General features: G+C 50.1%; 1 protein-coding gene across 3 annotated transcripts in view; it reads right to left on the reverse strand.

Annotated features, from left to right (window-relative positions):
- The window catches only part of RAI1 (retinoic acid induced 1), a 212,955-nt gene that overhangs the window by 125,810 nt on the left and 64,439 nt on the right, over window positions 1-22,706 (reverse strand). For 2 of the 3 annotated variants that reach the window (XM_077918681.1, XM_077918679.1), the window contains exon 2: window positions 17,770-17,869. The exons of the other annotated variant lie outside the window; for it this stretch is intronic. The gene's annotated coding sequence lies outside the window, so the exon portion shown is untranslated. The remainder of the gene's footprint in view (window positions 1-17,769; window positions 17,870-22,706) is intronic. 3 annotated transcript variants of the gene reach the window in all.

Here is a 22,706-nt window from a genome sequence, read left to right on the forward strand (position 1 = left end):
AACTTTGCCAAGCTGGTTCTTCAAACAGGTTTCCCAGTCCCTGTCAGGCTTGAATTGGACAATGCCGCTGCCTCCGAACTTCCCAGATGGATCCCTCGCCCCTGCAGCTAAACCGCAGGCACCGCCTTCCTTTCCCCCTTGCCGCTGGCTGCCACCCCACCCCCACCTCCCGCTTCCAAATGATAATTTATGACCCTCTGACCCGCTCCACCTTCTAAATCAAGCGGATCAATAGAGGAATCAGACAATCCTTTTAAGAAAGCAGCTCATCTGCTCATTTCCAGCTAATGATCCTTGGTCCTCATAGCGCCAATGTCTGGGCTCAGACTCAGAAGGAGGAGGGGGGAGAGAAGAAGATGGAGAGGGGGCTCAATGCCATCAGAGCTCATTCCCCTCCACCTCAATTGCTGCAGAGATTTGCCACCCCTCTTGGAAAAGCAACCATATCCTACAGGTTCTCACTGCTTTGAATGACTCTGCAAGCCTTATCTCCCTTGCCGACTGGCGAGCTCCCGTAGTCCTGGAGGGTTCTCTCTCTCCAGAGTCCTCACCTCCTCATCAATCTCTCTGTTCCTCCCGATACCCTGGTTCCTTCTTGCCTTGAACCATCTTCCCTCCCCACCCCTCCTCTCTCATCTTCTTCTTGTTTACGCCTCCCACAGCTGGCAATGCCTCTGCATCATCTTTCCCTTGCCAACAGAGAAAGAGAGAGAGAGAGAAATAATGATATCTATCCAGGGTTTCATTTGTGGCTGAGTTCCTGCTCCCAGAGGACATGAAGTGTTGCATTTGCGCAATCTCCCAGCCCCTGCCAGGTACGAGGATTTAAGGAGGTGCCTTTGGCCGGATCGCATCTCCGATCTCTCTTAGCCTACGGTTCCCCAGATTTCTGATACTTAGGGGGAAGGTCACCTCCCAGCTGGGCTACAGCAATGCACTCTGCATGGGGCTCTCTTGAAGACAATCCAGAAACGCTGATAACTGATTGACACCAGAAGAAAGGGTTGGACTAGATGACCCTTGGGGACCTTCCAACTCTACAAATCCATCATACTAGGGGCAGCCAATTTGGCAATGTCCATATGTTGATGGACTACAACGCCCATCTTCCCAACCACTAGCCATGGTGGCTGGGACCAGGGTTAGTTAAGTGGTGCCAATGTGCTTCTGGCCTCAATTCAAACTCTTGGTTTTAGACTCTAAATTCAGATACCTCAAGGGCTGCCACATGGAAGATGGGGCAAGCTTGTTTTCTCCTACTCCAGAGGGCAGGACGCGAACCAATGGCTTCAAGTTGCAAGAAACAAGATGCCAAGTAAACATCAGGAAGAACATTTGGACAGCAAGAGCAGTTTGACAATACAGTGGTACCTCGGGTTACATGCTTAATTCGTTCCGGAGGTCCGTTCTTAACCTGAAACTGTTCTTAACCTGAAGCACCACTTTAGCTAATGGGGCCTCCTGCTGCTGCTGCGCCACCGGAGCACATTTTCTGTTCTCATCCTGAAGCAAAGTTCTTAACCCGAGGTACTATTTCTGGGTTAGCGGAGTCAGTAACCTGAAGCATATGTAACCCGAGGTACCACTGTAGAACGGATTCCCTCAGGAGGTTGTGGGCTCTCCTTCACTGGAGGTTTTTAAGCAGTGATTGGATGGCCCTCTGTCATCGATGCTCTAGCTGAGATTCCTGCATTGCAGGGGGTTGGACTAGATGACCAATTCTACAATTCTGTGATTCTAAATGCTGAGGCACCAGCCTGCCATCTTGGCTGTGAGTCCTGAAAGACCTGCTCTGTGCCTTGCTGGCCTTTTTCCACCTGGCCTGGGACAGTGGGGCCCGGACTGACTCCAGCTTCAAAAGCTGAGGCAGCTGAACAGACTCTTGGGCTGGAGTTTCGTTTAGTGGGCTCTCTCCATGGGTTCCAACTGAGCGCTAAAGGGCGGTTTTCCTCAGGGGAAAGCAGCGGCTTGAGGGGAAGTGTGGATGAGCCCTGAGAGAAATCAAAATCGACAGGTTTCCTTTTTGCTAAACCTGAGTACACCTTTCCTCCCTTGTGATTCTGCTGCTCCTATTTTGAGCATGGGGGTGGGAAATCAGTGCCGCCACAAGCAGCAGCGAGCAGTGGGCACATCCAACATGGTGGTTCATGTTTTCAAATTGTGCATAAACACAATTTGAGAATCACGGACGTATGAAGCTGTTGGTTGTGTTTGCACATAGCGCTAAGCCAGGGGCCAAAGTTCCCCCCCCCCCAGAAGTGGTGTTTGCAACCCTTCTGTTTCTGGGTGATACAGGAAGGCACAACTCTCCGACCTTGTTCCATATACAGTCGTACCTTGGTTCTCAAACAGAATGTGTCCCAGGAGTCCATTCGACTCCTGGAACCATTCGAAAACCAAGGCACAGCTTCCCATTGGCTGGAGGACCGCACCAGACATTCGGCTTCCAAAAACTGTTCGAAAACCAGAACACTCACTTCTGGGTTTCAATCGTTCGGGAGCCGATTTGTTTGGGAGCCAAGGCATTTGAGATCCAAGGTACGACTGTAAATTGAGATACAGCCTCTCCCTCCCCACACACCTACAACGCACCTCAACTTCCCCTTCTCTAGGAATGTACCAGACTGCATTCGCTGGTCCCCACCGGTGCAAAGAGCGCAATACATCCTGCAATCTGGTCCTACAATGCAACATCCCCTTTGCACTTAAAATAACAGAATGGCCATCATCACGGCCAGGCTTTAATTTCAGCTTGGGCTTGTTTGCGACAGCCACTACTACCCATCCCAAAACACGAATCCTGTAATCAGGGTTATGTACCAACAAGGAAGGAAAGGAGCTAGAAAACCAGAGACGATTCCCAGCAACACAACACACCGTGAATAAAAAGGTGAGCTCAGGGGATGCAAACCAAAGGCCCATGGACTCCAATGATCTGCTTCTCCTACACCACAGTGACCAGCTAGATGTCCCCCCTCTGGGCAGCTCACAGGCAAGAAGCACAACGCCGATAGCCTTCCTCTGTTGATGCTTCCTAGCATCCGTGCTCAAAGGTATACTGCCTCTGGGAATGGAGGTTCTATTTATTCTATTTAGCTGTCATGGTTAATATTTATTTATTTTGAGTATTTGTATGCTGTTCTACAGCTGGAAAGTCTCCCAGACTGGCTTACATGCAAGACTGTCCCTGCCAGCAGGCTGACAATCTAAAAGACACAACACAAAAGGAAAAAGAGATGCGAGGGAAGAGGTGGGGAAGCAAACTCAAGCCCCAATTTTTGAAGTTAAATATTCGTTTTTATAATATGACTATAGATAGACCTATCCTCCATGAAGAATTTGTCAAACCCTTAAAAAAAAAACCCCAGGCAATTTTCTCGGTATGCATATGAGGCTCTCTACATATGCTCAGGAACACAGACCAGATGAGACGGACACACACACAGTAGATAGCAAGCTCCAGTGTGCAGAGAAAATATCGGTTCTCCTGTGGCTAGTAGGCCTTGGTAGCCCTCTCCTGCACGGATTTGTCTACTCCTCTTTTAAAGCCAACCAAAGTTGGTGTCCATCCCTGCCTCCTGCAATGTTCTCCTCTCCTGTGGTTCCCAGGAATTAGCAGGCCCAAAGGGTATTGAAAGCAGGCTAGCACAGACCTCATCCTGACTATCAGCAGCAGAAATCACACAGAAGGGGGGTAAAGGGTGCTTTGCGGGCCTCTCTATGCTCCAGCCCCCCATGAACCCATTCCTCCTGCCCTGCACCCCTTCTCCCTGTTAGCAAACAGGGCTACTATTCACCTCCCGGTGATAGGGCAAAGAGCACTGGCGACGAGGCATGGAGGAATGGGCAGAATAATAATAATAATAATAATAATAATTATTATTATTATTATTATTATTATTATTATTATTATTAATACCCCGCCCATCTGGCTGGGTTTCCCCAGCCACTCTGGGCAGCTTCCAACAGAACACTAAAATACAATAACCTATTAAACATTAAAAGCTTCCCTAAACAGGGCTGCCTCAGATGTCTCCTAAAAGCCTGGTAGTTGTTCTTCTCTTTGACATCTGGTGGGAGGGCGTTCCACAGGGGCGGGTGCCACTACCGAGAAGGCCCTCTGCCTGGTTCCCTGTAACTTCACTTTTCGCAGTGAGGGAACCGCCAGAAGGCCCTCGAAGCTGGACCTCAGCGTCCAGGCAGAGCAATGGAGGTGGAGACGCTCCTTCAGGTATACTGGACTGAGGCCGTTTAGGGCTTTCAAGGTCAGCACCAACACTTGAAGGGCAGAAGACAACTGCATCTCTTCTTACCTTGCCAACGTCCTCTGGGGAACAGGACACTGGGCAAGAGGGACCTTTGGTGAGATCCCACAGGCTTTTCCTTATGTTCTTAGACTTTGGAAGCTTTTCGACAAAAGGGACCAGAAGCATCTCTAGGCTGACAACTGGCAACCTTAAAGTGAGCGACCCAGAGAGGCTCGTTGGGGGACAGGGGACAGACGAGGAAGGCTACAGGCACAGAGATCTATAAACAGACACCACTGCTTTCACAGCAAAGAATATTGGCATCCCATAGTTCCACACAGACCAAATTATGGTGCTTGTGTGAGTGGGGGGACACTTTTCTCCTGAGACCCCCCTAAATACCTCCTCGTCGTTATCTTGAAAGGTTACAGGAACAGCTGCACTTGTCAGCTAAAACAGTATGTTACATGCAGGGGGTGAGGTGATAATTTGGGTATACTCCACATGTCAGTCACACTAGAACACTGGGATGGAGATATTGTGTGTGTGTGTGTGTGTGTGTGTGTAATATATATTCTACACACACTATATATAAATACTATACTATATATACACACATACATATACTTTCTATACAAACATACATGCACACACAATATCTGTAGGGCTACAGATTCCCCATTGCGCATACACACTACACACACACACACACACACACACACACACACATTTTTGTTTCATTTAACAAAACTGATATGCTGCTTGTACATCTAGAACCTCTAAGCAGTCTTTTAAAATAAAAACAAGCATTCAGATTGTCAATAAAATACAAAGTTAAAAACTGGTCTTTTAATAAAGAAAATATCAAGAGAATAAACTAAAATACGTATTTGGATAGAGTTGCCGGTACAATAACATTTTTATCAGCTCCTGAAAAGTACCCCCCCACACACACACACACATTGAATACCTGTGACCCTTCAGCTGTGGTGGACTCCATCTCCCATTATCTCTGACCATTGGCCAAACTTGCTGTGGTTGCTGGGAAATGTAGTCCCACAACAAATGAAGTGTCAGAGGTTTGCCATCATCTATCCATCCATCCCAGATGGATAGATAGATAGATAGATAGATAGCTAACAGGATATATAAATGCAGAGACAAATACAATGCACTGCCAGGGTTTCTAAGTGCCTTCCATGCATTATATTTACTGGAATAACCCTGCTATCCAGAAACCCTTTAGCCATCCTACACTTGCAAAACGTACTTTATTAATCTAATAATGGGGCCAGAGAGAGCCCATTTAAGTCACAATTTTTAACACAACAAGGTGAGTTGGTCCCCCATTGTGAGATGGAACTGACCCTCGCAAGGGAGCTGAGCCCCAGAGAAGGACAGTGTGAGCAATGCACACTAGCAAGATTTTAACCAGGTGTCTCCCAAAGGCAAGGGACGCGGGTGGCGCTGTGGGTAAAAGCCTCAGTGCCTAGGGCTTGCCGATCGAAAGGTCGGCGGTTCGAATCCCCGCGGCGGGGTGCGCTCCCGTTGCTCGGTCCCAGCGCCTGCCAACCTAGCAGTTCGAAAGCACCCCCGGGTGCAAGTAGATAAATAGGGACCGCTTACTAGCGGGAAGGTAAACGGTGTTTCCGTGTGCTGCGCTGGCTCGCCAGATGCAGCTTTGTCACGCTGGCCACGTGACCCGGAAGTGTCTCCGGACAGCGCTGGCCCCCGGCCTCTTGAGTGAGATGGGCGCACAACCCTAGAGTCTGTCAAGACTGGCCCGTACGGGCAAGGGTACCTTTACCTTTACTCCCAAAGGCACCATCAGGACAGTGATTATTCAGGGACAGGGACTAGAAACGGGGCGGGCAGTTGGAGTGCAAGGTGAGTTGAAAGCTGCCTGTGTAAAGAGGCAACAGAGTGGTACTGCTTCTGCTGGCACAGCCAGGACGATAACTATTCAGGGGCTGGGACGAGAAACCAGGTGGAGGGTCCATGTGCACATTGAGTTAAAAGCTCCTTGTTTTTTAAAGCAGCAACAGGATGGTGATGTTGTTGCTGTTTCCAAACTTCGCCCACATCCTGAGCACTGGGGAAAGGGGTCCTCTCTGCAAATGCTGGCTCTACTAAAAAGCAGACCCACACACGGGCTGACGTTTCCCAGGCAGCTGTGGCTGCCAAAACCCAGCGGCGCTCTGAAAGGCCGGCCTGCAAGAAGTTCAAGTATGCCGTAAAGCAGAAAACCAGCCTCCCTCTCTCAACCTCTTTTTTTCTAAGGAGCTAGGCAAGGAGAGGGACGCCTCCTGGAAAGGAGAACAGCCTGGCGCAGAGAACTCCAAAGGCCCCCGTCTGACAACCGAGGATTGATGGATTGCCTGCCGCGGAAAAAACCCTCCCCCTCTTCCTTGCCCTCGCTCATTTCCCTTTGGTGTGCAGCAGCAGCAGAGAGAGAGAGATAGCGCCTGTGTCTGTCTGTGTGTGCGTCTCTCCCTCTCCTCGTCCTGCTTGCTTCTGGAAGAGGCCGAGCCAGATGGAAAGCAAAATAAATCGGAGGCAGGAGGATTTTAATGATGATCATTTACAGGAGAATTGGAGGGTTTCCCCCCCCCTAGAGTAGAGGGGAAAGGCTGGCCATCACTCCCTGACAGGGGAGGGAGACCAGCTAAGTGGCAGAGACCAGCTCTGCATGCAAAAAGCTCTCCTGTGATGTGATAGCCGTCTTGAAATATCAAGAGGGCTGCCACATGGAAGATGGAGCAAGCTGGTTTTCGGGCTGCTCTGCTGGGCCCAAACTAGTAGATTCAAACGGCCAAAAAAGGGAGATTCTGACGAAACATCAGGAATAACTTTCTGAGGGCAAAGGCTTGTTTGGCTGCGCAACCGACCACCTCAGAAGATGGCGGGCTCCCTTCGTTGGGAGTTTTTAAGCAAAGGTTGAGTGGCCATCTGACAGGAATTGGGGGTCTCTCTGAACTCTGTAGTTCTATGTTCAATCAGTGGCACCTCCAGTTAAAAGGATTTCATGTAGGATAAGAGGGCTGGGAAAGATACCCGTCACCGCCCAAGCCCTGGAGGCTGCGGCTGGCTATGGCTCCCTCAAACAGCTACAATTCCCAGAGTTCCCTGGGGATTGACTGTTACGGCACTATGGGAACCGCAGCTTTGTGAGAGAAGTCAGGGTTTCCAAGAAACTCTCAGCACCCTTAGCAAACTACACTTCCCAGGATTCTTTGGGGGGAGGGACATAGGACTGTTTAAAGTGGCATGTTACTGCTATAAATCATACCCTGTAGTGTCCCATTTTGGGTGCTGTGGTCTTGCTCCCCCCCACCCCCAAAAGTGTGTCTTTTGAGCTCCGTGGTCTTGCATGGGTCACGTGACTTGTGCAGGACCACGGGCGGGAAGACGCATGCCCCAGTTTTGGGACCGAACATGTTGGAGGTATGTTTTAAATCCATAGCGCAGATGGGGGCCTTATACCAAGCCTATATTGTCCACACGGACTGGCAGAGGCTCTCCAGGACAAGCGACATTCTCGGCCCTAACTGGCCAAACCAGGGATCGAACCTGTGGCCTTCTGGGTGCACTCAGCTGCAGCTTTTCCTAAAGGGAGGCTATTAGATTTTAAGCGACAATGGTTCCAATATTTCAAAAAGGCACCTGCATGTAAATTCAATCAATGGATTGCTTTGGAGGCTGATGGTGCAGGGCTATTTCACAGGGGTGACTTTTCCTGGGGGTGGGGAGGGCAGGTTACTGGGAGGGAAGGCAAGGCGACCCCTTGAGTGGGTCTTTCACCCCCCTGATGTGGCCTCCTTCATCAAAACAGCTGGCTTGGAGCAAGCCCCTTGTCCCCCAACAGAACGGCCAGCTTTGCATGGATCAGGTCCCGCCACATCCTGGGATCTCCGGATGAAAGGCGCCAAGCCCTATTCTTATTCAGTGCAGCGGTGCCTGAAATTAAACCCTCTCTACCACTGTAGGCTCTCCTGATACCTTGTAATGGAATGGGGGCGGGAGAATCAATCACATACGGCCTGTACCTTCATTGTCATTGTCAATACGCATTCCTCTAAAGGGGCGGTAAAAGGCTCGGATCACCCGCTAGTCCTTTCTCGCTAGAAACCCGTTCCTCTTTTCTTAGCCTGGCATGCAATGATCAGAGCCAACACTTGGCCAGGGGCACCATCTTCTAGGGCGCGAGCTCTTTCATGCCCCCCCCCCCATATTTTGGGGGTAAAGGTAAAGGGACCCCTGACCATTAGGTCCAGTCGTGACCGACTCTGGGGTTGCGGTGCTCATCTCGCTTTACTGGCCAAGGGAGCCAGCGTACAGCTTCCGGGTCATGTGACCAGCATGACTAAGCCGCTTCTGGCGAATCAGAGCAGCGCACGGAAATGCCGTTTACCTTCCCGCCGGAGCGGTACCTATTGATCTACTTGCACTTTGATGTGCTTTCGAACTGCTAGGTTGGCAGGAGCAGGGACCGAGCAATGGGAGCTCACCCCGTCACGGGGATTTGAACTGCCGACCTTCTGATCGGCAAGCCCCAGGCTCTGTGGTTTAACCCACAGCGCCACCTGCGTCCCATATTTTGGGGGAGGGCCCCCCAATGTTCAAAAGCGGCAGAGGAGGCTGAGTGCAGAGCCAAGAGCATCTTGACTTCAGTGGCCGGCTCCATCACCTCCTGCTGCGAAGGGGAATGAGCGGGGAAGCAGCCCCTGGTCAGTGGTGGCAGCCGGTGGAGGAGAAATCCCTGACCATAAGCTGGTACCTTTGTACCCTGTGTCTTATGGGCCCAGTACAGTGGCAGGGTTCATTGCTGGCATCTCTCCCCTCCTCTCCAGGGTTAGAAACTCAGATATATAAGCTAGGCGCCAAATGCCACCTCAGACCTGGGTTACGGTCACCACAACGGAATGCTTGTTCCTTCCAACAGATTCCATACGTTCTCAACTACATTGTTTGATTGTAGCTTGCTCTTACAACAGTATGCTTGTCCCAGTATGCAAGAAGGAGGAACACACACAATGGAAACGGTATTAACTATGGACTAAGGAAGAGGTTTTAAGACAGTGGTCACCAAGCTGACGACTGAAAATATCCACAAAGTTGCAGTAGGACCCACGTTAGTAGCAAAACGTACCCGGCTAGTTTCGAACAATGCTCCTCTCATCCACCTGCCCTTAACCTGGCATTCCAAGTGTCCGGATTCAACCCTCATTTCATAGGATTGTAGAGTTGGAGAGGACCCTGAGAATCATCCCGTCCAACCCCTGCAATGCAGGAATATGCAGCTATCCCATTCGGGGATCGAACCTGCAACCTTGGCGTTATCAGCACAACGCTCTAGCCAACTAAGCTACCTTGCAGTGTTCCCACAACCTCCATGAAAGGAATTGTCCTATTCAGGGTAATTAATGAACTTAAATGAGCTGTGACCATTAACTTCAATGGTTCTGCTCTGAGAAAGCCTTAGCAGAGCATGCAACCCCCTTTTATAAACTGCTTTCAAATGTTTTATTATAATATTAAGCGGACTATAGCTTGACCAAATCAATAAATGACGTAGCTTGACTCACTTGCATGAGTGATCTCACCAAAGGATTCTGGGGCGGTCCCTTGCTTTTTGCATCTAATCCCCCCCGCCCCTTCTTATTTAAGGGGACCAATGGATGGTGCCTTATCCAACCTAATCCTCAAAGTCCTGATGCCAGCTCTGCCTGCAAAAGATGGCTAAGGGTCTTCTTGGCCAAGTTTTAATTACAGCTGCGGAACAGCAGGCGAGGGGAGGGAGGGAGGGACAGGGAGACGGTCTCAACTTGGAAAGGTCACAGCTAGAGCTCTGCATAAAAACAACACAAATGCTCAGACCCAGGCACTCCAAGGCAAACCCATTTCTGCAATTTGTAGAAAGGAGGCAAACACGATACATTTCCATTGTTGCATATTTCACATAGTTCATTCCGGTTTTGCCAAAGAGGGGGAAAGATGCTGGAGTTGCTCTTGTCAAGCAATCTTTTCCAGGCCTTACTCAAGGCTTCAGTCGGTTTTGCCCACGTATCTTCCCAGCCATCCATGTGGGCTAGAAACTTGTGCTTTAAAAAAGGAGAAGGAGAAGGAGGAGGAGGAGGAGGAGGAAGAAGACGAAGAGGAGGAGGAGGAGGAGGAGGGCTGTGGTTCTCAGGAAGGTAGATGATCTCTGTACCCAGGACCACAACTGCTTTTTCTTTCCACTGACACAATCTCAGCATCCACACAACCCTGCTGCACTTTACAGGACAAGCAAAATCTGACCAGCCACCCTGCATTGCCACAAGAAGACGGAGTGGAAGAAAGAAGTTCTCAGAAGCTGTCTTCTCCTTTACAAACCAGTTGTTCATGAAAAGTGGCCTCGGAGGTCCTGCTCTCTCCATTGCTCACACAAGAGACGGGGCCTTTTCAGTGGTGGCACCATAAGCATGGAACTTCCTCCAGATGCAAATAGGAACACAGGGAGCTGCTTTACACCAAAGTCAGCTACTACTCAGGTATAGCCCTTCCTTTAAGTAAGATGCTAGTCATCATGGTCCTGAATGAAGAGTTGCTTTTAAACATGCTGCCTTTTACCACAGCAGCCCATCTAGCTCAGTATCGTCTACTCAGACTGGCAGCAGCTCTCCATAGTGCCAAGCAAGGGCCTTCCCTATCCCCTACCTGGACATGCTGACAGGGGTGCAATCTGAGGCCCTCCGCATGCGTACCCTGCAAGTGTCCCGAAAAAACTGAGACATCCCTTTTTTCTCGCGAGAGAACAGCGGCCATTTTGGCTGCTGCGATCTCGCACAATTTCGTGACACCATTTCCCCTCAGAAAACATGGGGAGGCACAATCTCGCGTGCCACTCCAAAATGCACGTTTTGGGGCGCTGTGCCCCCCCAAAATAGGGTTTTTTGGGGGGAACTGCAGCACGAAATCGTGCAAGATCACAGCAACTAAAATGGCTGCTGTGCCATCGCGATAAAAAAACCCAGGAAGATGGCGTCTGGGAAGATGGCGTCCCGGATTTTGGTTTCAAAGCGTTGAGGGGTATGCTCCATGCAGACTTGACCTCTGAGCCACTTCTTAATTCTCCTGGCTTCTTCAGATCCCTTGGGGGACATGCACCAAGTTCAAGAAACACCCGTCTCTTCCGAAACGTAACCCTGGGGAGGGTGCTGAATCTCGAAGAACGAGAGCTCTAGCAACTCACTCTAATGAGTACAACACAGTGTTAACAAGGCCTTCTTACAAAGGCAAAAATAGAGTACAGGGCTCCGAAAATAGGGACTGTTGCTGGTAAACAGTGAGCAGTCGGAGCATCTGTTCTCGTTCTGCGGCTACCCTGCAATCCGCCAGAGCCCAGGGTGCCTCAACAACTGCCTTCTCCCGTATAAAATCATTGGGCAACAAAAGTGGAAGGGACCTCGAAGGTCATCGACTCCAATCCCTGACTCAGTGCAGGTTCTGCAAGGCAAAATGCGACTGCACTACAGCAACCCTGACTGCCCGTCCTCTGCTACCCTATACCTCCAGCCGAGAGCTCCGCATTTCCCAAAGAGCTTTCCCCGCCGGGAGGTTTCTCTGAACGTAAGCCAAAATTCCATTTCCTGCCTTTTGCAGCCATCGGTTCCGATCCTGAATCTACAGAGAACCAGTCTGCTCCGTCACCCGCACAGCAGCCCGTCGGATCTCTGAGGACAGCTTCCATAATCTTCTCTTCTCCAGGCTAAGCACACCCAGCTCTTACAACCATCCCTTGTAGGATTTGGCTTACAGAACGCTCCTCCTCCGGACGGTGCTCTGGTTTGCCAGCGTCCTTCTTAAAATGTGGTGCCTAGAACTCCAGATGTGGTCTGAACAGCACAGAGCAGAGTGCAGCTACCACTTCGTTTCTGAGCACAATTCAAAGTGTTGGTGCTGACCTTTAAAGCCCTAAACGGCCTCGGCCCAGTATACCTGAAGGAGCGTCTCCACCTCCATCATTCAGCCCGGACATGGAGGTCCAGCACCAAGGGCCTTCTGGCGGTTCTCTCGCTGCAAGAAGTGAGATTACAGGGAACCACACAGAGGGCTTTCTTGGTGGTGGCACCAGCCCTGTGGAATGCCCTCCCATCAGATGTCAAAGAGATAAAGAACTACACAACATTTAGAAGACATCTGAAGGCAGCCCTGCACAGGGAAGTTTTTAATATTTGGTGTTTTTAATATTCTGTTGGGAGCCTCCCAGAGTGGCTGGGGGAACCCAGCCAGATGGGCGGAGTATAAATAAATTGTTGTTGTTGTTACATGCAAGTCCAGATTGCGTTGGCTTTTTTAACCGCTACATCACACCACTGGCTCATGTTTACTGGCATTACCTGCTTCAACATTTTCCAGAGTCCTTCTCTGATTTCCCCTGCTGCCTGGGTTACGGCTAACGGTTGCCTGGGAACAGGCCACCCAAGCTGTTTTTTAAAGGTGATTCTTTTCCAGAGCACCTTTTGAGGCCTCTTGTTATGTCCGAGGTGGGGGGGGGGATAGGGAGGGGGGCTGGAGGCTGCTTATGTTGTTTCCACTGCCTGGCTATTTATTGTGTATCTCCTTGTTTTTGTCCTCTCCCGGCTGCCTGGTTCCGATGCTATCTGTTTGGTTACGTTTTTCATCTGTGTTTGCTTCTGAATTTCAATTATTGGTTTGTGGGCTGCCTCCGTTAGACCCGCATGCCGAAAAGGCAAGGTACAAACGTTTTTAATAACACATTTCAGAGAATTGTGAAGCCACTGGATGCTGGGGTTCTTCTCTGCGTCAAACTCTGCCTGATTGGAAACCAGATTTGCAAAAGAGGGGTTGGGAATTGCCCCGTCTCTTCTCACGGAACAGATACAGCAGCTATCTGGTCACACAAGGGTCTTTCCAGATGATCTCCCCCCAAAATAACAACCAGGTTTTAGTCTTAATGCTAAAGCGGCCTTCCCCAACTTGGTGTTGTGACCCCAGAATCCAGCAGCAATCCAGACATAGTGTCAGGGGTGTGTGCAGAGTTGCAATCTAAGGAGCTGGGACAAGGAGCAGGAATAGATTCAGGACTGGGCCTGCTGCTGAAGACTGGAGAGACCACCGAGACTAACGGACGGGAGACCCCCAAGAAATCTCCTGTACAACCAGACCCAGGACCCTCACAGGCACCTTCCCCCCAGGAACCAAATGCCTCCCGCAGGATCTCACTGATCCAGCAGAAGTGGGTGTGTATCAAAAGAGAGGCTATGGAGTGGAGGACTGAGAGGCCAGAGGAGGCTTCTTACATTGTTAAGGCAAAGCAAGCAATTTCTGGTCTGCATATGCAGAGCACACATGTTGTTGTTGCTTCCCTGCCTGCCTCATTTCATAATGTGTCTGACCTGAAAGATCGTATCTCCCTACACAAACCTGCCCAGGTACTACAATCCTCAGGCGATCGATCACCTTACTGTATTTATTTATTTATTATTAAATTTACATACCGCCCTTCATCAAAAGATATCAGGGTGGTTCACAAGATAAAAATATAAGGTTAAAAGCACAAATAAATAGTTAAACCAGAAACAAGAAAACAATAACACCCCCTACCCCTCATACACAAACATACTTAAAAGGCTGTAGAATATTAATCAGTCAAAGGCCTGGTTGAAGAGGAATGTTTTCGCCTGGCCCCTAAAATATATATATAAGGAAGGCACCAGGCGAGCCTCCCTGGGGCCAGCATTCCACAAACAGGGAGCCACTGCACAGAAGGCCCTGTTCTTGTGTTGCCACCCTCCAGACGTCACAGGGAGGAGGCACACGAAGAAGGGCCTCAGGTGATGAATGTAGAGTCTGGGTCAGTTTATATGGGGAGAGGTGGTCCTTCAGGTGTTGCCATTTAAGGCCTTCTCTAGGTCCCATCAACATGAGAGCCATGCTTGGTAGTAACAAGAGAGGCAGCTTTTTTTTTGGCTACCCCCAGATGGTGGGATTCCCTCCCAAGAGAGGCTAGACCGGTTCCTTCTCCGTGATCCTTCCGCCAGCTAGCTAGGACTCTCCCGTTCAGAGACGCCTTTGGAAACTAAGGTGCAGATTCGCTGTCCCGCTGTTAGGGCAAACTGGGTTTCAAATGTGCTCTGGTGCCTTTGAATTATGGTTTGTTCACTAGCTTGTTTGCGTTACCTTGCATTTTTTACATTTTAAACCACCCGCCTTGAATCCCAATTTGGGAGAGAGCCGGGATAGATGTACGTTAAATAACAATAATAGAGATAGCACTGTTTAAACCCCCGTACCTTTTGAGTCTTGCACCCTGACCACCGGCCTGCTCCGCCCCAGACAGAAAGCCACAGTCCAGTAGGAGTGAGAAACACAGCCGTCAGTGAATGCAGATCCCACGAGGGTTACGCTCTTCAATTAGGGTCCTCATTATAAGACTAGAAAACTCCACTCTGTCGTCTGTGCACATAACACAGAAATCTCTCCCCCCCCTCTTCCCCCTTTAAAAAGAAGAAAAGGAGGAAGGGGGAGGGAAGAGGAGCTAAGATGAGGAGAGCAGCATCTTTAATGCAGGAGACGGGTCTGCTGAGATTCAGTCTTATTTTGACTTTCATCTCGAAAAGCTGCCTTGGGAATCCATTAAGCCCAATTTAAATCGACTCTCCGCCCCCACAGTCCTCTCCCCGCCTCCCCTGCCGTTCTGGACTTCTGCTTCCCTACGAAACAACAACAAACAACGTCATTAAAATAAATAAACGGGGAGAGCGGGTTGGGGGGTAACCCTTCCTGAGCAGGTTTTTGCTCATCAGGTATTGGGGGGTCAAATGGACCCCAAGTTCAGAGCAGTTTGAGGAAACAGTAACATGGGAGGTGCATTTGATGATTCCAGTTTAGGGCAAACAATGTGGAACTGGGGTTTATGCTACAAGGGTGGAATCTGGAGCCTGTGATGCTCAACAGCCTCCCAGAGTTATGGACGACGAACACCATCAACATATGCAGTTACAATACGTCAGGGAAGGGCAGTAGCTCAGTGGTGGAGCATGTTTCTTGCATGCAGAAGGTCACAGGTTCGATCCTCTAGCTGCTCCAGGTAGAGCTACAAAAAGGTTTTCTTTTTTGCCAAAGCCATTGTAGCAGCCATAGCAAACTGAATTGCACTCCTTGGGTTCAGATCCTCACTCCGTGAAACTCCGTTGAGTAGCCTTGGGCCTGTCTGTTTCTTGCTCTTACAGCCTAACCTACCTGACAGGGTCGTTGTGAAGCTCAACATGGACTGACCCAGTACGCACGTACATTACCCATGAGCTCCCTGAAGTAAGAGATATCAGCGAGATTTTTAAACCTATCCAACTGCATAATATTAAAACTGTGACATCCTGTTTTGCGGCTTGGCAGGGATTTAGCAAGAGATTTGCATCTTTTCGGCCCCAGGTCTAAAGTCAGAGGGTGTTTTGGGTTTAAATGAGAAAGGGTAGGTTCAATTTAAGGTCCAAAGGCCAGTATATCCACGATTAAATTGCAAAAGACGAAAACAAACCCACCCCTCAAACAAACCGAAAACAAACAGTGTGCTTTCAGAGCGTTTGTGGACTTTACTTTTTCCATGCCTTGCAGCACTCAGAAATTATATACTCCCCGAAGAATAACCACATGCAGTCTGAAACACAATAGCAGGAGGCAGCTATTAACCTTGATAGCAAGAGATAGAACTGCCATGTTCAGAGGCAGTCTATCTCTGAACCCCAGGGGCTGAGGTCAAAACAACCAAGAAAGGCCACTTGTGCGACCCCTGCCTTGTGGGGTTCCTGGAGGCATCTGTCTAACTGCTATTAAAAAGAGGCTGCTGCTGGGCTAAACCTGGAGCAAAGAGCCTCTTCCCCCCACCTAACTGCACACAGCTGGCCTACAAACAGCAGTCTGTCCACTACGCCAAACACTGCAGCTTTGCCTTCCTCTCCTCATTCTGAAACCTGCCCACCTGTCTCCTTTGTCACAAACCCACCATTGCGACGATTTGTGCATGCCACAAAGTTTCGTCTCGCACCTTCTCCTTGCTGCCTCCCTGAACGGTGCATTTTCTGCACCTTTCCATCGATGGATTTACATTTTTGTTTTGTTTTGTTTTTTAAAAAGGTTCAATATTTGCAGGGTGAATTCCAAGCGCACTGATGCGCCCATCCGCACACAGCGACACAGGTGCAACAAACCTATCTGCTCCCATCCGGGTCGCCTCGCTTTGTTGGTTTTAATAGGGTTGCTCTGGAGTGGAGGCTTTTTGTGGATCTCGGCCACCACACCTGCGCCAAACGCACACAATTGCCTGCTCTGAGTAGCTCTTCAATGGCAGAGGGTGGACGGCATCCTGCTGCTATGTCATAGGCTGGCTGGCTGGCAGTTTGGCTCTAGCCGATTCCCAGCTCTTCTTCTGCAACAATACTCCAACACCCTGCATACATTTCCAGTTTCTTCCTTTTCGTTTTCTGCAACAGCAACAGCAGCAGAAAAAGAAAAAAGGAAGGAAGATCACGGAGGCTCTTTTGTAGGCTGGCGACGCTTCCTTGAGGCTCTGGAGAGCCCGTTTATTTATTAAAAAATAATAATCGTGTCAGTGGGCGGTTTGCGTCGGGAGGGGGCAAGACATTTGTCATGGGAAAAAGAGAACCCCAGGGAGACCTCGAGAAAATATCTCTCTCTCTCTCTCTCTCTCTCTCTCTCTCTCTCTCTCTCTCTCTCTCTCTCCCAGCATGCCCCCCCCCCGCCCTGGGGGGATTTCCAAATGAACCATCACAGCTGTACAGTACAAATGCTAGCTACAATTTATGGTCTTCCTAGCTCAGAGGAGAGACTGATTCTCTGGGAAAAGGAACCAATGGGGAAACACATCGATCAAAGCCGCGCACGGAAACACTGGCAAGAGATAATGGGACGCTGGGTCTCCATCGACAACTTTACTGAGACCTTACGAAGGCATCATCCAAAATAACCTTCAATCTCAGCCTCGCCACCAATTTAGCATTCTTTGAACTTCCGTTTTTTTTAAAAAAAAGCCACTCCAAACATCTCCCCCAACCCTGCATAAGAAGCATCCCTCCCCAAAACCAAACTTCTTTTTCACGCCTGCACTTGTGCGTCCAACCAGATTTAGAAAGAACAAACGAACACACGAAAGGAAAGAAGGAAGGAAGGAAGGAATGCAGCTTGCTCGGAATTCTGCAAGGAAAATCCAGAAGCCCTTTTCAAACAATCCACTTGGAGGGGAGACAATGCACACTCACCAACTCTGCCAAAGCCGAAAGACCAACGAGGCTGTCTCTGAAGCGCTCCCCCCCCCCCACAATCTCCCCAAAGCACAAATGGCGTAAGCAAGAAACATAAAACCAAGGGGGGAGAGGGAGGGCAGGTTACAGGGGCTGGGTGGAAAAGAAAGCGAAGGGAGCTGATGAATGAGCGACCAGCGCGCAGCCCCCCACCAAAGAGACATCAAAGCACCCCAAAGAAAGATCTCCTTTCGCCCTACCTGCAAGCTCTCCTCTTCTTCTCTTCCGTCTCCTCTTTGGCGCTCCCTCGCTCTTTTCCCTTGCCGTCCTCCCAGAGCAGAGTGGTCACAGATTTAGATCCTTTAGGAGGGGGGAAAAACGTGGGGAGAAAAATATGTATATAGCACAATTCTTTTTTGTTGTTTTTATTTTTTTTGTTCCCCCTTTCTCTCTCTCTCTCTCTCTTCTTAGCAACCTCTTTGAGCTCCTTCAGTAGTCATTATTCATAGACCACTAGGGGATAGGAGGTAATTAGGAACGGCCCCGTAGCCTGCAGTTTGAAAATTTAATGCCAGGGGTAGGAATGGTGAACATGTGTGTGGAAGAGGAAGGGAGGGCGCGCACGGCTGTGTGTGTGTGTGTGTGTCGTGGGGGGGGGCTGATTGGTTGGCTGCAGGCTGCTAAAAGGGTGGGGGGAGGTTGTGCTGATGGAGATGAGGGAGAGGTGGGGGGAAAGGAGGGGAGAGGATACGGAGGGAGTGGTTTCAGGGTCTCTCTCTCGGTGGCACTATAAAGACATCAGGATGTCCAAGGAGATTGAGGGACCAGCGGTGGCAGATTTTCCCTCTCTCTCTCTCTCCCCCCCCTTCCTGTTTTGTGTTGTGAGTGGGTGGCAGCCTTGTCGCCGGTGTGTGATGTTTGTGATCCGTGTGTGTGCGTGTGTGTGCCAGGAATAGCAATCAGAAACAGAGGCAGCCTACGAAGCATAAAAGCGCCATCACGCAGGGTCAAGAAAAGCTACACATTTAAAATATGAAATGGGGAGAGAGAGAAGGAAACACCCTCCGCAGTAAAGAAGGGGAGGCAAAAAAGAAGAGGAGGAGGAATTTTTAAAAAGGAGGAGGAAGGTTGGGGGTTTTTTTGGGAGGGGGGGTTGCCCTCCATCAGTCTAATTTGGCCACAGCCACCCCTCCTCTCTGAAATGTAATCCCACGCATGCACAACAAAGCCACGGCGGTTGAATGAGCAGAGCGGTGTGAAAGCTTGAATGAGAGAGGTCTGGCTTAGGGAGGTGGGAGCTGCGTGGGAGTGTGCGTTGGGGAGGGGGGGGGTTGCGATGGGGGAGAGGGAGGACCAAAATGGGGGAGGGAAGGGGCCCGGGGGAGAGGGAGGCATCCTCGTCCCTCCACACCGGGAGATTCTCCCAACTGCGCGCAGCTGCAGCCCAGGCAGAGACTGACACAGCAGGCGGAGGAGAGGGGAGCTTTTGGGGGGTGGGGGTCCCTGCGTGGTGGTTGCGGGGGGGGGAGTCATGCGCGCAGCCCGCTGGCAAATGAGAGCCGAGGGCACCTGATTTCCCTTGGGTGGCTGCTGGGCATCAGGAAGGACTGAACGACAGAGGTTGAAAGCACAGAGCTGGAAGGGACCCCCAGGGTCATCTAGTGCGCCCCCCCCCACGGCAATGCAGGAATCTTTGGTCCAATGTGGGGCTCGAACCCACAACCTAAGAGTCTCATGCTCTACCGACTGAGGAGGAATAGCCTTCAACCATTCTGGCTGTTTCCTACCATGACCCACACAGAGCAGAGGGGGTTGCCCTCCTCACATCGTTTTTTACCGTGTAATTCAGAGTGCAGAAACCCAAGTGCCCAGTTCCCTCTGGTGCCGCCAAAAGTGGCAGCTGCAACACACTAGCCAGAACAGGGTCTGTCTGTTCACTGGCAGTGCACCCAGCTTTCCCAGCAGGCTCCAACAAAATATGTCCGGCTTCTAAACTTTTGTGCAACAATCAAAGTCCTTCTTTCTGAGCCTTCGCCTTCCTGCAAAGAAACTGATGACCCCACCTTCCTGTTTCTAGCCATACAACAACACTGCAAGGTACCTCAAGGCAGGCTTTCCCCAACCTGCCATCCTTGCCAGGCATTTTAAAGACTACAAATCCCATCAGCCACAGCCGGAACATAGGCGTTCTGTGTTGGAGAGGTGGGAGTTGTAGTCCAAAAACATCCAGAGTGTACTAGGTTGGAAGGCTGTGACAGGGTGAGAGAAAGTGCTTGGCACATGGTCAGTGAGTGAGAAGCAGGGGCGTAGGAAGGGGTGGGGTGGGGTGAGGCCCACCCCAGGTGTCATCCCTGAGGAAGTGACAAAATGGCATGCCGCAGGGGGCGGCACTTACCGCGGGGCCTGGCCTGCAGTGTGCCCGAGCCACACTTCTCTTCTGGGAGTGACACAGTGGCTTGGGGCCCTGCACTGCCCAAAACAGCAGCATGGGGCTTGCGTCTGCCAGGCTGACTCCATGGTCAGCTCGCTGCACTGCCCCCCTGGGCAGATTGCCTCGCTGCCCCCGTGCACGGATCGCCCTGCCACCCACGGATCTCCCCCCGCCCCCGCTGCTCTGGGTGCCAGAGCAGCTAGCTACACCCCTGGTGAGAAGGAACTGGAACACGGCTGTCTCTCCAACCCTCATCAGCCCTTCTGTTTGTTTATTACATGTATTCATCACCCGTCCTCCTAAGAGCACAGGGTGCGTACAGCTCAAGATAAACAGCAAAATGTCCCGGTAAATAAGCACACATGCAAAATCACAATATTTATAAAATAACAATCACGGACTGCAAGATGATCAAACTTATCCATTCTGAAGGAAATCAGCCCTGAGTGCTCACTGGAAGGACAGATCCTGAAGCTGAGGCTCCAAGACTTTGGCCACCTCATGAGAAGAGAAGACTCCCTGGAAAAGACCCTGATGTTGGGAAAGATGGAGGGCACAAGGAGAAGGGGACGACAGAGGACGAGATGGTTGGACAGTGTTCTCAAAGCTACCAGCATGAGTTTGACTAAATTGCGGGAGGCAGTGGAAAACAGAAGTGCCTGGCGTGCTCTGGTCCAGGGGGTCACGAAGAGTCGGACACGGCTAAACAACAACAAAATTTATTCATTTATTCGAGTTCTGTCCCATCCGACAACATAAGAAGAGTGTGCTGAATCAGGCCAATAGCCTATATAGGACAGCATCCTGTTCTCACAGTGGCCAAAGTGATGCCTGTGGGAATTGTGCAAGCAGGATTCAAGCACAAGAGCAACACTCTCCCCCCCTGTGGCTTCCAGCCACTGGCATTCAGAAGCATTTCTGCGTCCGAATGTGGAGGCAAAGCTTAGCCATCAAGACTAGTAGCCATTGATAGCATTATCCTCTGTGAGTTTTTCTTGTCCTAAATTTAAAGCCATCCAAGCTGGCTTTACTCCAAGGATCTCAAGGTGGCAGCAGATTTTTTATTCCCTCTCCCCAACCCCGTGAGGTAGGTTAGGCTACGAGGCTCACCCAGCGAGCTTCATAAATGAGTGGGGATTTGAACCCTGGTTTCAGAGGACCTAACCTATACCTCCAGCCACTGAAACCCATCAGCTCTCAAATTCAATTTGCATTTTAAGCCGAACTTGCCCCATTTGCAGTTCCTCAACCATACATGGTCCCATGTACCCGAAGGAGCACCTCTACCCCCATTGTTCAGCCCGGACACTAAGGTCCAGCTCCGAGGGCCTTCTGGTAGTTCCCTCACTGCAAGAAGTGAAGTTACAGGGAACCAGGAAGAGGGCCTTCTTGGTAGTGGCACCCGCCCTGTGGAATGCCCTCACATCAGATGTCAAGGAGATAAATAACTATCCAACTTTTAGAAGACATTCGAAGGCAGCCCTGTTTAGGGAAGTTTTTAATATAAAGGTGCACTGTGGCAATGTAATGCAAAAACGAATGATATTAAGGAGCACGGCTTGCGGAAAATGTGCATGGTAGGCAAAATCGAATACCAAATGTGTATATTGGGATAAATATAAACTCAAATACTGACAATATTTTTGCGAGGACTTTTGAACAAAAATCACAAGTTGGTGTGGAAATGTGAAGAAGATTGGAAAGAAAGCAAGAGAAACTGGAATGGACAAATCGGTGCATCCCTGGGTAAACGAAAATATCTTCAGTTGATGTCTAAATCCCAACAGCAAAAGGGACAGGTGTCAACTTGAGTTGGAGACCACAGAAAACACATGGCCCAATGATCCTTAAGAGCACGGGCGGCTCGGCCTGTTTCGACTCCTGAGGCAGGAATATTCCACTTCCTGTCCCCTCCTGCCACCACACCCTGTACCACCACTTCTGCCACTATTGGCATGCCCACCCTTGACAAACTCAGTGAGAACCAGGGTGTTCCACAAGGCATCGCCACTCATCTCCTCACCAGCAATGTTGAGCACAGGAAAGCCTTCTTCCTGCTGGTGAGAAGGTGTTCCGGTAGTGGCAGGGCACTGCCTCTTGGAACTTCCACCGCCTGAGCCAGGTGCTTCACCCCACCTCATCAGTGGGCTGGCTCTGCTTGAGAGAATCATGAGCAGAGCATCCCTTATTGTTCTGGACACTGAGGTCCAGCTCTGAAGGCCTTCTGGCGGTCCCATCACTGCAAGAAGTGACTTTACAGGGAATGAGGCAGAAGGTTTTCTCAGTAGTGGTGCTGCCTTGTGGAATGCCCTCCCGTCAGATGTCAAGCATATAAACAGCTATCTGACTTTTAGAAGACATCTGGGAAGTTTTTTTAATGTTTGATGTTTTATTGTGTTTTTGAATATTTTGCTGGAAGCCGCCCAGAGTGACTGGGGCAACCCACTCGGATAGGCAGCATATAAATAAAAAAATGTTATTATCTTACGGAATGGGTCAGCTGGTTTTGGGTGGGCATTCCTGTGGATAGTTGGGCCCTGAGCCATTTTGGGCTTTATAAATCATTACCAGATCCTTGAATCTGCGAGCTAGTAGTTCACGCTGCCAGTCCAGGACCTTCAGGTAACATCATAGTTGCTACAAAAAAAATTCCTTCCAGTAGCACCTTAAAGACCAACTAAGTTAGTTCTTGGTATGAGCTTTCGTGTGCATGCACACTTCTTCAGATACACTGAAACAGAAGTTGCCAGATCCTTCTATATAGTG

This window comes from Podarcis muralis, chromosome 14, assembly GCF_964188315.1.
Source record: "Podarcis muralis chromosome 14, rPodMur119.hap1.1, whole genome shotgun sequence".
In the NCBI taxonomy this organism is placed as follows: domain Eukaryota; kingdom Metazoa; phylum Chordata; class Lepidosauria; order Squamata; family Lacertidae; genus Podarcis; species Podarcis muralis.